The sequence below is a fragment of the Arachis hypogaea genome, chromosome 4 (assembly GCF_003086295.3).
Source record: "Arachis hypogaea cultivar Tifrunner chromosome 4, arahy.Tifrunner.gnm2.J5K5, whole genome shotgun sequence".
Taxonomy (NCBI): domain Eukaryota; kingdom Viridiplantae; phylum Streptophyta; class Magnoliopsida; order Fabales; family Fabaceae; genus Arachis; species Arachis hypogaea.
Genome location: NC_092039.1, coordinates 34,393,129 through 34,408,066, shown reverse-complemented (window position 1 = coordinate 34,408,066; position 14,938 = coordinate 34,393,129). Strand labels below are relative to the sequence as shown.

Genomic DNA, 14,938 nt, shown 5'->3' with positions numbered 1-14,938 from the left:
ATCTAATTGGGACTAAGTTTCATTGATATTGTGAGATTCAATGTATATTCTCTTCTTTTTATCCTATTTTGTTTTCAGTTACTTGGGACAAGCAACAATGTAAGTTTGGTGTTGTGATGAGCGGATAAGTTATACGCTTTTTGGCATTGTTTTTTGATAGTTTTTAGTAGGATCTAGCTACTTTTTAGTATATTTTTATTAGTTTTTAAGCAAAATTCACATTTCTGGACTTTACTATGAGTTTGTGTATTTTTCTGTGATTTCAGGTATTTTCGGGCTGAAATTGAAAGACCTGAGCAAAAATCTGATTCAGACGCTGAAAAAGGACTGCTGATGTTGTTGGATTCTGACCTCCCTGCACTCGAAATGGATTTTTTGGAGCTACAGAAACCTAAATGACGCGCTCTCAATTGCGTCGGAAATTAGACATCCAAGGCTTTCCATCAATATATAATAGTCCATACTTTGCCTGAGTTTTGATGACGTAAATTGGCATTCAAATGCCAACTCTTTGCCCTATTCTGGCATTAAACGCCAGAAACAGGTTACAAGCTAGAGTTAAACGCCCAAAACAGGCTGCAAATTGGTGTTTAACTCCAAGAGAAGTCTCTACACATGAAAGCTTCAATGCTCAGCCCAAGCACATGCCAAGTAGGCCCGGAAGTGGATTTCTGCATCATTTACTTATTTTTGTGAACCCTAGTAACTAGTCTAGTATAAATAGGACCTTTTACTATTGTATTATACATGCTGGGATCTTTGATCAGTTTCATGCTATCTTAGACATTGGGGGCTGGCCTCACGGCCATGCCTGGACCATCATCACTTATGTATTTTCAACGGTGGAGTTTCTACACACCATAGATTAAGGTGTGGAGCTTTGCTGTTCCTCGAGTATTAATGCAAAGTACTATTGTTTTCTACTCAATTCATGCTTATTCTTGTTCTAAGATATCCATTCGCACACAAGAACATGATGAATGTGATGATTATGTGACGCTCATCACAATTTTCACTTATGAATGCCTGCCTGATAAACACTCCTGTTCTACATGCAAACGAGCTTGAATGCATATCTCTTAGCCTTCTGGTTCACGATCAGAGTCTTCGTGGTATAAGCTAGAATCAATTGGCAGCATTCTTGAGATCCAGAAAGTCTAAACCTTGTCTGTGATATTCCGAGTTGGACCTAGGATGGGATGACTGTGACGAGCTTCAAACTCGCAAGTGTTGGGCGTAGTGACAGACGTAAAAGGATCAATGGATCCTATTCCAACATGAGTGAGAACCGACAGATGATTAGCCGTGCGGTGACAGCGCATTTAGACCACTTTCACTGAGAGGACGGACGGAAGCCATTGACAACGGTGATCCCTCAACATACAGCTTGCCATGGAAAGGAGTATGAATGATTGAATGAAGACAATAGGAAAGCGGAGATTCAGAAGGAATAACGCATCTCCATACGCTTATCTGAAATTTCCACCAATGAATTACATAAGTATCTCTATCTTTATGTTATGTTTATTTATTTTTTAATTATCAAAACTCCATAACCATTTGAATCTGCCTGACTGAGATTTACAAGATGACCATAGCTTGCTTCAAGCCGACAATCTCCGTGGGATCGATCCTTACTCACGTAGGGTATTACTTGGACGACCCAGTGCACTTGCTGGTTAGTTGTGCAAAGTTGTGAAAAAGAGTTGAGATTACAATTGTGCGTACCAAGTTGTTGGCGCCATTGAGATCACAATTTCGTGCACCAGGATTCGAGAGGAGGAGGACTAGCACTAGAGGTACGTACACAGATCCAGACTCCCATAAAGACACAACAGGCCCATATGGAGTCACAGCCTCAGCCTTAGCCAGCAGCAGATGTTGACCCTTTCACCGAGTCTCAGTCGTAGCATTGAGGATGATGCTCTCTTCTAAATATGGGGAGGTCACTGTCGTTGACGTTGATAGGGATTTCTATCTTGGGTGACTGGTGCACGAAATTGTGATCATCAACAATAGCGCCAATAGACTTGGTGCTCTCAAACGTGAATCACACTTTGTCACAACTCCGCACAACTAACCAGCAAGTGCACTGGGTCGTCCAAGTAATGCCTTACGTGAGTAAGGGCCGATCCCACAGAGATTGTCGGTTTGAAGTAAGCTATGGTCACCTTGTAAATCTCAGTCAGGCGGATTCAAATGGGTATGGAGTTTTAATAAGCAAAAAGATAAATAAATCATAAAGTAAAAATAGAGATACTTATGTAATTCATTGGTGAGAATTTCAGATAAGTGCATAGAGATGCTTTGTTCATGTTGAATCTCTGCTTTCCTACTGCCTTCATCCAATCCTTCATACTCCATTCCATGGCAAGCTGTATATTGGGTTTCACCATCGTCAATGGCTACCTCCCGTCCTCAGTGAAAATAGTCCAAATGCGCTGTCACTGCACATATGTCAGTTCTCGATCATGTTGGAATAGAATCAAGTAATTCTTTTGCGTCTGTCACTACACCCAACACTTGCGAGTTTGAAGCTCGTCACAGTCATCCTCTTCCAGATCCTACTCAGAATACCACAGACAAGGTTTAGACTTTTCAGATCTCAGGAATGGCCGCCAATAATTCTAGCTTATACCACGAAGACTCCGATCTTTTGGAATGGAGGCTAAGAGATACACGCTCGTTCAAAGGTAGAACGGAAGTGGTTGTCAGTCACGCGTTTATAGGTGAGAATGATGATGAGTGTCACGGATCATCACATTTATCGTGTTGAAGTGCAGTGAATATCTTAGAATAAGAATAAGCTGAATTGAATAGAAGAACAATAGTAATTGCATTAATATTCAAGGAACAGTAGAGCTCCACACCTTAATCTATGGGGTGTAGAAACTCCACCGTTGAAAATACATAAGAACAAGGTTCAGGCATGGCCATGAGGCTAGCCTCCCCAAAATGTGATCAAGAGATCAAAATATGATCAAAAGATGAAAATACAATACTGAAAGGTCCTATTTATAATGAAACTAGCTACTAGGGTTTACAGAAATAGGTGAATGATGTAAAAATTCACTTCCGGGCCCACTTAGTGTGTGCTTGGACTGAGCATTGAGCTTCACACATGTAGAGGCTTCTCTTGGAGTTAAACGCCAGCTTTGGTGCCAGTTTGGGCGTTTAACTCCAGCTTTTATGCCAGTTCTGGCGTTTTGACATCAAAATAGGGCAGAGAAGGGGCGTTTGAATGCCAGTTTGTGTCATCAAAACTTGAGCAAAGTATGGAATATTATATATTGTTGGAAAGCTTTGGATGTCTACTTTCCATCGCAAGTAAGAGAGAGCCGTTTGGAGTTCTGTAGCTCCAGAAAATCTACTTCGAGTGCAAGGAGGTCAGAATCCAACAGCATATGTAGTCCTTTGTCAGCCTCTGAATCAGATTTTTGCTCAGGTCCCTCAATTTCAGCCAGAAAATACCTAAAATCACAGAAAAACACACAAACTCATAGTAAAGTATAGAAATGTGAATTTTTCTTAAAAACTAATAAAAACATCCCAAAAAGTAGATACATCCTACTAAAAGCTACTTAAAAACAATGCCAAAAAGCGTATAAATTATCCGCTCATCACAACACCAAACTTAAATTGTTGCTTATCCCCAAGCAACTGAAAACAAAATAGGATAAAAAGAAGAGAATATACAATGAATCCCACAGTATCAATGAAACTTAGTCCTAATTAGATGATCGGGGCTTGTAGCTTTTTGCTTCTGAACAGTTTTGGCATCTCACTTTCTCCTTTGAAAATCAGAATGATTGGCATCTTTAGGAACTCAGAATTTTAGATAGTTTTATTAATTCTCCTAGTTCATTATGTTGATTCTTGAACACAACTACTTTATGAGTCTTGGTCGTGGCCGTAAGCACTTTGTTTTCTAGTATTACCACCGGATACATAAATGCCACAGACACATAACTGGGTGAACCTTTTCAGATTGTGACTCAGCTTTGCTAACGTCCCCAGTTAGAGGTGTCCAGAGCTCTTAAGCACACTCTTTTTGCTTTGGATCACGACTTTAACCACTCAGTCTCAAGCTTTTTTGCTTGGACCTGCATGCCACAAGCACATGGTTAGGGACAGCTTGATTTAGCCGCTTAGGCCTGAATTTTATTCCTTTAGGCCCTCTTATCCATTGATGCTCAAATCCTTGGATTCTTTTTACCCTTGCCTTTTGGTTTAAAGGGCTATTGGCTTCTTCTGCTTGCTTTTTCTTTTTCTTTTTTCTTTTTTTTCGCCAACTTTTTTTTCTCTTTTCTTTTTTTTCCACCGCTTTTTCTTGCTTTAAGAATCAATTTCATGATTTTTCAGATTATCAATAACATTTCTCCTTGTTCATCATTCTTTCAAGAGCCAATAATTTTAACATTCATAAACAATAAGATAAAAAAATATGCATTGTTCAAGCATTCATTTAGAGAACAAAAATTATTGCCACCACATCAAAATAATTAAACTAGTTTCAAGATAAAATTTGAAATCCAAGTACTTCTTGTTCTTTTGTAATTAAGCACATTTTTCATTTAAGAGAGGTGAAGGATTCATAGAATTTATTCATAGCTTTAAGTCATAGACACTAGACACTAATGATCATGTAGTAAAGACATAAACATAGATAGATCATCAAGCAAAAATTCGAAAAACAGAAAAATAAATAGACAAGGAGATTCAGTAATGAGTCCACCTTAGTGTGGGTGGCGTCTTCCTCCTCTTGAAGTACCAATGGTGCTCTTGAGCTCCTCTATGTCTCTTCCTTGCCTTTGTTGCTCCATCCCTAGTGATTTTGGTGCTCCCAATAGTTGTGTGGAGGAAAATGTATCCCTTGAGGCATCTTAGGGATTTTTTGATGAGGAATTTCTTCATGCTCTTGTTGAGGTCCATGAGTGGGCTCTCTTGATGTGTATTCAAATGCTCTACTACTGAGCTATGGACCCTTGAGATGAATCTCTCCATTTCCCATGACTCGGAGGTGAAAGCTTTTGTCTTCCCTTTCCTCTTTCTAGAGGTTTCTCCGGCCTTAAGTGCCATAAATGGTTATGGAAAAACAAAAAACAATACTCTTACCACACCAAACTTAAAATATTTGTTCGTCCTCGAGCAAAGAAGAAGGAAAGATGTAGAAGAAGAGGAAAATGGAGGAGATGGAGGGTGTATAGGGTTCGGCCAAGAGGGGAAAAAGGTGTTTGTGGGGGAGAGTTAAGGAGGTGATTGGTGAAGGGTATTTGGGGAAGATATATGGAGGTGATTTGTGAAGGGTATTTGGGGAAGAGTTCTGTAGAAAGGTGTGAAGAGGAGAAAGAGAGAGTTGAAGTTGGTGGGGATCCTGTGGGGTCCACAGATCCTGAGGGACCAAGGATTTCTCATCCCTGCTCTAATTTGGCGTTCACAACGCCTTAGAGTGCAATTCTGGCGTTTAAACACCAGTCTGCTGCCCTATTTTGGCATTTAAATGCCAGCTTTTCTTCCTGTTCTGGCGTCTAAATGCCAGCTTTCCTTCCTGTTCTGGCGTCTAAACGGCAGTTTGCTGCCCTGCTTTGGCGTGTAAATGCCAGTCTGGTGCCCTGTTCTGGCGTTTAAACGCCCAGAAAGGTGCCAGATTGGGAGTTTAAACGCCCGTTTTGCTGCCCTTACTGGCGTTTAAACGCCAGTAAGTCCTTCCTCCAGAGTGTGCTGTTTTTGACATCTGCTTTATTTTTATGAGTGTCTTTGTGACTTTACATAATCATCAACCTAAAAGAAAACATAAAATAACATAGATAAAATTAGAATAAAATTGGGTTGCCTCCCAATAAGCGCTTCTTTAATGTCAATAGCTTGACAGTGAGCTCTCATGGAGCCTCACAGATGATCAGAGTATGGTTGAGATCTCTCAACACCAAACATAGAGTTTGGCTGTAGCCTCCCAACACCAAACCTAGAGTTTGAACGTGGGGGCTCTGTTTGACTCTGTATTGGGAGAAGCTCTTCATGTTTACTTCCCATGGTTACAGATGGAGAACCTTGAGTCTTTACTACAAGGCATTCTTCATTTGCATGAAGGATCAACTCTCCTCTGTGAACATCAATCACAGCTCTTGCTGTGGCTAGGAAGGGTCTTCCAAGGTTGATGGATTCATCCTCATCCCTCATAGTATCTAGGATTATGAAATCAGCAGGGAAGTAAAGGCCTTTAACCTTCACTAGCACGTCCTTCACTAGTCCATAAGCCTTTTTCATAGAGCTGTCCGCCAGCTCTAGTGAGAATTTTTCAGCCTGTACCTCAAAGATTCCCAGTTTCTCCATTACAGAGAGTGGCATCATGTTTACCCTCACCCCAGGTCACACAGAGCTTTTTCAAAGGTCATGGTGCCTATGGTACAGGATATTAAGAATTTACCAGGATCCTGTTTCTTTTGAGGTAAATTTTGCTGAATCAATGTATTCACTTCATTGGTGAGCAAGGGAGGTTCACCTTCCCAAGTCTCATTACCAAATAATTTGGCATTTAGCCTCATGATTGCTCCTAAATATTGGGCAACTTGCCCTTCAACAATATCTTCATCCTCTTCAGAAGATGAATAATCATCAGAGCTCATGAATGGTAAAAGAAAGTCCAATGGAATCTCTATGGTCTCTGTACGAGCCTCAGATTCCTTTGATTCCTCATTAGGGTACTCCTTACTGAATGGTGGACGTTCCTTGAAGTCTTCCTCATTGGAGTTTTTGTCCTCCTCCTCCTTCAAGGTTTCGGCCATTTTGATTACGTCAATGGCCTTGCACTCTCCTTTGGGATTCTCTTCTATATTGCTTGGGAGAGTGCTAGGAGAAGTTTTAGTAACCGTTTTACTCAGCTGGCCCACATGTGCCTCCAAGTTTCTAATGGAGGATATTGTTTCAGTCATGAAACTAAGAGTGGCCTTAAATAGATCAGAGACTATGTTTGCTAAGCTAGGAGGATTCTGCTTAGAATGCTCTGTCTGTTGCTGAGATGATGATGGGAAAGGTTTGCTATTGCTAAACCTGCTCTTCCACCATTGTTATTATTGAAGCCTTGCTTCTATTGATCCTTCCATGAAAAATTTGGATGATTTCTCCATGAAGGATTATAGGTGTTGCCAAAGGCTTCACCCATGTAATTCACCTCTGCCATTGCAGGGTTCTCAGGATCATAGACTTCTTCTTCAGAAGATGCTTCTTTAGTACTGTTGGATGCATTTTGCAATCCATTCAAACTCTAAGAGATTATATTGACTTGTTGGGTCAATATTTTGTTCTGAGCCAGTATGGCATTCAGAGCATCAATTTCAATAACTCCTCTCTTCTGGGGCGTCCCATTACTCATAGGATTCCTCTCAGAGGTATACATGAACTGGTTATTTGCAACCATTTCAATAAGTTCCTGAGCTTCTGCAGGCATTTTCTTTAGGTGAATGGATCTACCTGCAGAGTGGTCCAGTGACATCTTGGAAAATTCAGACAGACCATCATAGAATATATCTAATGTGGTCCATTCCGAAAGCATGTCAGAAGGACACTTTTTTGTTAGCTGCTTGTATCTTTCCCAAGCTTCATAGAGGGATTCACCTTCTTTCTGTCTGAAAGTCTGAACATCCACTCTAAGCTTGCTCAGCTTTTGAGGAGGAAAGAACTTGTCTAAGAAAGCCGTGACCAGCTTATCCCAAGAGTCCAGTCTATCTCTAGGTTGTAAGTCTAACCATGTTCTAGCTCTATCTCTTACAGCAAAAGGGAAAAGCATAAGCTTGTAGACTTCATGATCAACTCCATTGGTCTTAACAGTATCACAGATTTGCAAGAACTCAGTTAAGCACTGATAGGGATCTTCTGATGGAAGTCCATGAAGCTTGCAATTCTGTTGTAGTGGAAAAACTAATTGTGGCTTTAGCTCAAAATTATTTGCTCCTATGGCAGGGATTGAGATGCTTCTTCCATAGAAGTTGGAAGTTGGTGTAGTAAAATCACCAAGAATCTTCCTTGCATTGTTGTTTGGTTCGGCCATAATTGTTTCTGTTGTTGCCACCTTTTCGAAAATTTTAGTGAGGTCCTCTTCAGAGTTTTGTGCTTAAGCTACTCTTAGCTTCCTCTTCAGAGTCCTTTCAGGTTCAGGATCAGCTTCAACAAGTATGCCTTTATCTTTGTTCCTGCTCATATGAAAGAGAAGAAAACAAAGAAAATATGGAATCCTCTATGTCACAGTATAGAGATTCATTGAGGTGTCAGAGGAAAATAAGAATAGAAGAAGGAGGTAAGGCAGAATTTGAACACACAAAGAAGGAGTGAGTCCGAATTGACAATGGAGGATGAATGTTAGTGTTCAAATAAGAAAATGAGAAAAAGGGAGGGAGATTTTCGAAAATCAAATTGAAAATTCAAAACAATTAGTTAATTGAAAAAGATTTGAAAATTAATTTTGAAAAGATAAGAAGTTAGAAAAGATTTTGAAATTGATTTTGAAAAAGATATGATTTGAAAAAGATATGTTTGAAAAGATATGATTGAAATTTATTTTGAAAAAGATTTGAAAAGAAAATTAAAAAGAATTGTTTTTTTTGAAAAAGATATGTTTGAAAAGATATGATTTTGAAAAAGATATGATTGAAAATATTTGATTTCAAAAAGATTTGATTTTGAAAAATTATGAAGATTTGAAAAAGATTTGATTTGAAAACAAAATTTCTCTCCTTGTGTCATCCTGGCGTTAAACACCCAGGAGCTGCATGTTTTGGGCATTTAATGCCCAATTGCTATATGGTTTGGGCGTTTAAATGCCCAGCCAAATACCTTGGCTGGCGTTTAAACGACAGTTTTCCTTCCTTACTGGGCGTTTAAACGCCTAGCTTTTCTCTGTAATTCCTCTACTTTATGTTCTTGGACTTTCATTTTGCTAAATCCTTTATTCAAGAAGATATATTTTCAATTTTGAAAAACAGCAAAATGAGTTAAAACATATAATTCTTAGATCAAAACACAAGATATATGCAAGAACATTATGAATGTCAAGATGAACATACACCAAGAACAATATCGAAGATCAAGATGAACATCAAGAACTTAGTTTTCCATAAAAGAAAACTTGCAAGACACCAAACTTAGAACTTTCCCATGTTTGGGCCATATGCTTTGCAAGAATGCACATGTAAAACATCATGTAGTGCAAAACAAGAAATCATGAAGATCAAACAAGGCAATTCATCAAGAACAGCTTGAAGATCATCAAGAACATTGTGCATGTTTTTCGAAATTTGCAAGAAAATTACAATCATGCAATTGACACCAAACTTAAAGTTTGGCCCTAGATTCAACAAGAACCATGAAATATTTTTTAGTTTTTATGATTTTATGAATTTTTTTGGTTTTTTTTCGAAAATTGATTTTGGAAAAACAAAAAAGAAGAAATTTTTTTTTTGAAAAATTTTTGAAAACAAAATAAAAGTTGAAATAAGAAGAAAATTACCTAATCTGAGCAACAAGATGAATCGTCAGTTGTCCAAACTCGAACAATCCCCGGCAACGGCGCCAAAAACTTGGTGCACGAAATTGTGATCATCAACAATGGCGCCAATAGACTTGGTGCTCTCAAACGTGAATCACACTTTGTCACAAATCCGCACAACTAACCAGCAAGTGCACTGGGTCATCCAAGTAATACCTTACGTGAATAAGGGTCAATCCCACGGAGATTGTCGGCTTGAAGCAAGCTATGGTCACCTTGTAAATCTCAGTCAGACGGATTCAAATGGGTACGGAGTTTTAATAAGCAAAAAGATAAATAAAACATAAAGTAAAGATAGAGATACTTATGTAATTCATTGGTGAGAATTTCAGATAAGTGCATAGAGATGCTTTGTTCCTGTTGAATCTCTGCTTTCCTACTGCCTTCATCCAATCCTTCATACTCCTTTCCATGGCAATATGTATGTTGGGTTTCACCGGCGTCAATGGCTACCTCCCGTCCTCAGTAAAAATGGTCCAAATGTGCTATCACCGCATGGCTAATCATCTGTCGGTTCTCGATCATGTTGGAATAGAATCCAGTGATTCTTTTGCGTCTGTCACTACACCCAACACTTGCGAGTTTGAAGCTCGTCACAGTCATCTCCTTTCAGATCCAACTCGGAATACCACAGACAAGGTTTAGACTTTCCGGATCTCAGGAATGGCCGCCAATAATTCTAGCTTATACCATGAAGACTCCAATCTTTCGGAATGGAGGCTAAGAGATACACGCTCGTTCAAAGGTAGAACGGAAGTGGTTGTCAGTCACGCGTTCATAGGTGAGAATGATGATGAGTGTCATGGATCATCACATTCATCATGTTGAAGTGCAGCGAATATCTTAGAATAAGAATAAGCTAAATTGAATAGAAGAACAATAGTAATTGCATTAATACTCGAGGAACAGCAGAGCTCCATACCTTAATCTATGGTGTGTAGAAACTCCACCGTTGAAAATACATAAGAACAAGGTTCAGGCATGGCCGTGAGGCCAGCCTCCCCAAAATACGATCAAGAGATCAAAAGATGATCAAAAGATGAAAATACAATAGTGAAAGGTCCAATTTATAATGAAATTAGCTACTAGGGTTTACAGAATTAGGTGAATGATGCAGAAATCAACTTCTGGGCCCACTTGGTGTGTGCTTGGGCTGAGCATTGAGCTTCACACGTGTAGAGGCTTCTCTTGGAGTTAAACACCAGCTTTGGTGCCAGTGTGGGCGTTTAACTCCAGCTTTTATGCCAGTTCTGGCGTTTTGACTTCAGAATAGGGCAGAGAAGGGGCGTTTGAACGCCAGTTTGCATCATCAAAACTTGAGCAAAGTATGGACTATTATATATTGTTGGAAAGCTCTGGATGTCTACTTTCCAACAAATTTGAGAGCGAGCGGTTTGAAGTTCTATAGCTCCAGAAAATCCACTTCGAGTGCAGGGAGGTCAGAATCCAATAGCATCTGCAGTCCTTTGTTAGCCTCTGAATCAGATTTTTGCTCAGGTCCCTCAATTTCAGCCAGAAAATACCTGAAATCACAGAAAAACTCAAAAACTCATAGTAAATTTCAGAAATGTGAATTTTTCTTAAAAACTAATAAAAACATCCTAAAAAGTAGCTAGATCCTACTAAAAACTACCTAAAAATAATGCAAAAAAGCGTATAAATTATCCGCTCATCAGTGACCATTTTCAGACTCTTGTTTTATGAATAAATCACCATTTGTATCCATAAAAGATGAAAAGGCTGACATATATACCCACACTAAATCGAAACTAAACTTGTACCCATGTAAGATGTTCTCCGTGTGACAAAAGTACCCTGTCTTTGGAGGGTTAGAGTGCCACGTAGGGTACTTTTGTCACACGGAGGGCATCTTGCGTGGGTACAAGTTTAGTTTTGATTTAGTATGGCTACATATGTTTGTGTTTTCATCTTTTATGGGTACAAATTGTCATTTATTCCTTGTTTTATTTAGCTTTATTCTGTTTTATTTTTAGTATTTGCACATTTTATATTATTGCACTTTTTGGGATTATTGTATATATTAGCTATTTTGAATACTTTTGTTTTAGTTTATTGCATTTGGCATCTTTTATTTATATATATATTTTTAGATTTCCAATTTGAATTGCACTTTTAGTCGGTAGTGTATATATATATATAGTTAATTTAGCTCATTGCTTGAGATTGGAAAATGTGGATTATTGAGCTTAGTTTACCCTTTTTGCATATATGAATTTGGTTTGATGGAAAAAGGGAATTAAGCTAAAGGTTTTTTTTAACTTTCTCAATTACAACATTGCATCTAGGATACATATAATAAGCTTAGTCAAAACAATGAATTTTTCCAAGAATTTAATTATAGGGCACCACCCCAATTGAAAAAAAAAATTAGAACATTCTTGAATACATATATTATGGATCATGTTTTTGAGCTAAGAACACAAGCATGTGTGATTTGAGCCTAATTGTGTGGTTACATTACATAACCACTTACCTTCATTCTTGTGTGATTATTCTCTTTCTATGATTGTAATCTTGGATTTGCTTGATTCTATATGTCTATTATTTTGTGTATACATGCATTTATATGATTGAGGCCATTGTTTCATTAGCTCACTTGTCCCAAATAGCTTGTCTTTTATCTTCCACTTTTAGCCAATTTTGAGCCTATCCTTTACCCTAGTTCCATTACAGCCTTATGAAAAGACCTCATGATATTTGTATGCATGCATGAAATAATTGTTGATTGTTAGATGAAAAACAAATCTTGGAAAGCATGATTAGGGGATAATTGAGTGAATCAACCCTATACACTTGAGTGATTAGAGCAAATACACATCCCGAGAGGGTTCGATTGCTCAATTATATGTTTTCACCATGATCATCCCTTTTCTTGCAAGTTTGTAAATCTTCTTAATAATTCAATTCAATTGTGGGTTTGATTTGATTTCTATTACACTAGTCCCTATGCTTATATATATACATTTTCCTGGAAATCGATTTGTTCTGACCAAGTAATTGCATGAATTTAGGTAGTTGTATTTAGATAGAATATTTACATTGAATAAATGTTCATACCCCTTTTCCTGTCTTTCTTGATTTTAGCACGAGGACATGCTTGGTTTAAGTGTTGGGAGGTTTGATAAACCCCAATTTTGTTGTTTATCTTGTGCTTAATTTGGGATATTTTATCACCTTTTCCCACATTTATTCAATGACATAGCATGGTTTTGTAATTCTCCCTTATTTTTTGGGCTGAAGTGTAAAAATATGCTTTTTAGGCCTTTAATTTGGTAATTTTAATTCACCTTTGATTTCACTAGATGCCTTGATGTGTTTGTTAGTGAATTCAGGATTGAAAAGGGCTAAGAATGCATCAAAGGAGTGAAGAGAAAAGCATGTAAAGTGGAGAACTCATGGAAAATAAAAGATTTGGAGTGCATCCACCGACGCGCACGCATAACAGACGCATACGCGTGACATGACGCGTACGCGTGGATGGTAAAATGTCAAGCGACGCGTACGCGTGACCCATGTGTACGCGTCGATGCTTGCACGTGACCTCATTAAAGTGAAAATGCTATGGGCGATTTTTGAGCTGCCCAGGCCCAAATCCAACTGATTCCAAGGACTATTTCATGCAAAATTGAAGATTGGACAGGGGGAGCACTTAGTGTAGCTTAGGTATCATGTAGTTTAGTTTCTAGAGAGAAAAGCTCCCTCTTCTCTCTAGAATTAGGGTTCTTAGGATTATTTTTATCTTAGATCTAAGCTCAATTTCTTGTTATCATCTTGTTTTCTCTACATTTTTCATGCTCTAGTAGTGTAATTCTCTTAGTTTCCTTGTTAATTTCCTTTGTGTGCCTCTTTTTAGTAGATGGATGCTTATGTTGGATTAGGTTTTCAATTAATGCAATTGATGTTTCTTTTATGTTCTTATGGTTAATTGCATTGTTTATTGTTGATCGCTTGCATTGGGTAGTTGTTAGATTTTATATTTCTTGTAATTTATTGTGCTTTCCTTTATTGTCTTCCAAGTATTCGACAAAATGCTTGGTTGGATGTTAGAGTAGCTTTTGAGCATTCTTAGCTTGGAAAGAGGAATTCGCTGGCTTCTGGTCCCTAGCTGGCGTTGAACTTGGATTTTGGGCATTCAACGCTGGTCCATGCTCCCTGGCTGACGTTGAACGCCAGTTTTGGGGTTTCAACTTGGGGCTTGCTCCACTTTTGGCGTTGAACTCCAGAAGTGGACGTTCGACGACCATTTTGGGTAGTGATTCTGGAAAAGAAATATAAACTATTATATATTGCTGGAAAGCTCTAGAAGTTAGCTTTCCAGCACCATTAAAAACGCATCAACTAAACCTCTATAGTTCAAGATATGCTCGTTGAAGTGCACGGAGGTTAGGATTTGAAAGCATTTACTATCCTTTCTTCGTCTCTGAACAAGGCTTTGCCAACTTTGCCAAATTTTGCCCAAAAATCACCTAAAATCATAGAAAAACACCAAAAACTCAATGTAGCATCCAAAAGATGAAATTTGCACTAAAACTGACTAAAACATAATAAAAATTAATAAAATCTAACTAAAATTACTATGAAAATGCTATGAAAAAGCGTATAAGATATCCACTTATGATTGAGTGAAGGCTTGAAAGCTTGTGGTGAAGTGTTTTTGTGCGTGGAGGGTAATCGGCCAAGGTATGGTTTCGGTTTCTTTCATGTAATATGTAATGTTTCGTGAAACTTAGGCTAGTTGACCTTAAGATAGGATTGAATGTTTGGATGTGTGTTTAATTGTGTGTGAATTTGATGTTTGAAGATAAGTTGTGGGGTGATGATGATAAAAAGTTTTGGGATGTGGGATATATGATATTATTGATGTTGATTATTGATTTTTCATGACTATAGAGGTTGATATTGAAGGTTGTGATTTATTATTGTTGATGAGGGTTTGTTGATATTTTTTATGATTAATGATTTTGATGGTGTGAAATTGGTGAAATTGGAACACTATTGATGGTTGAGTTAAGGAATGACTAGTATGGCCTTTTGTTTTGTTTTGGGTATTGTTTGGGTTGTGAGTAACTAGGCTTGAATTGAGAGTTTTGGTAAATTTGAGTTTTTAGTGTTTTTGGTAAAAATGAATTTTAGGCCAACTTTGGCGGATCATATCTTGAGTTACAGTTTTTGAAATTGATTGAATTTTATATCAAATTAAAGAAAATTCAAAGAGCTTTTGAACGGTATATATTTTGCGGAAATCAAAATTTTGTAGAGAAAGATATGATCATTGGAAATTGGTGTTGAGAATTTAAAATTTGGTGATGTTGCAGAATGTGATTTTTGGTATGTGTGCCCACGCACACTACTGTGCACGTGCTCTGAACAGAGACC

At 38.0% G+C, this 14,938-nt stretch overlaps 1 non-coding gene across 1 annotated transcript; it reads left to right on the top strand.

Moving 5' to 3' along the window:
• The first annotated feature begins 7,546 nt into the window (after nt 1-7,546).
• LOC112798514 (small nucleolar RNA R71) lies at nt 7,547-7,654 on the top strand. Its single transcript, XR_003200124.1, has one exon. It is a non-coding gene; the product is annotated as a small nucleolar RNA R71 (small nucleolar RNA).
• The last annotated feature ends 7,284 nt before the right edge of the window (nt 7,655-14,938 follow it).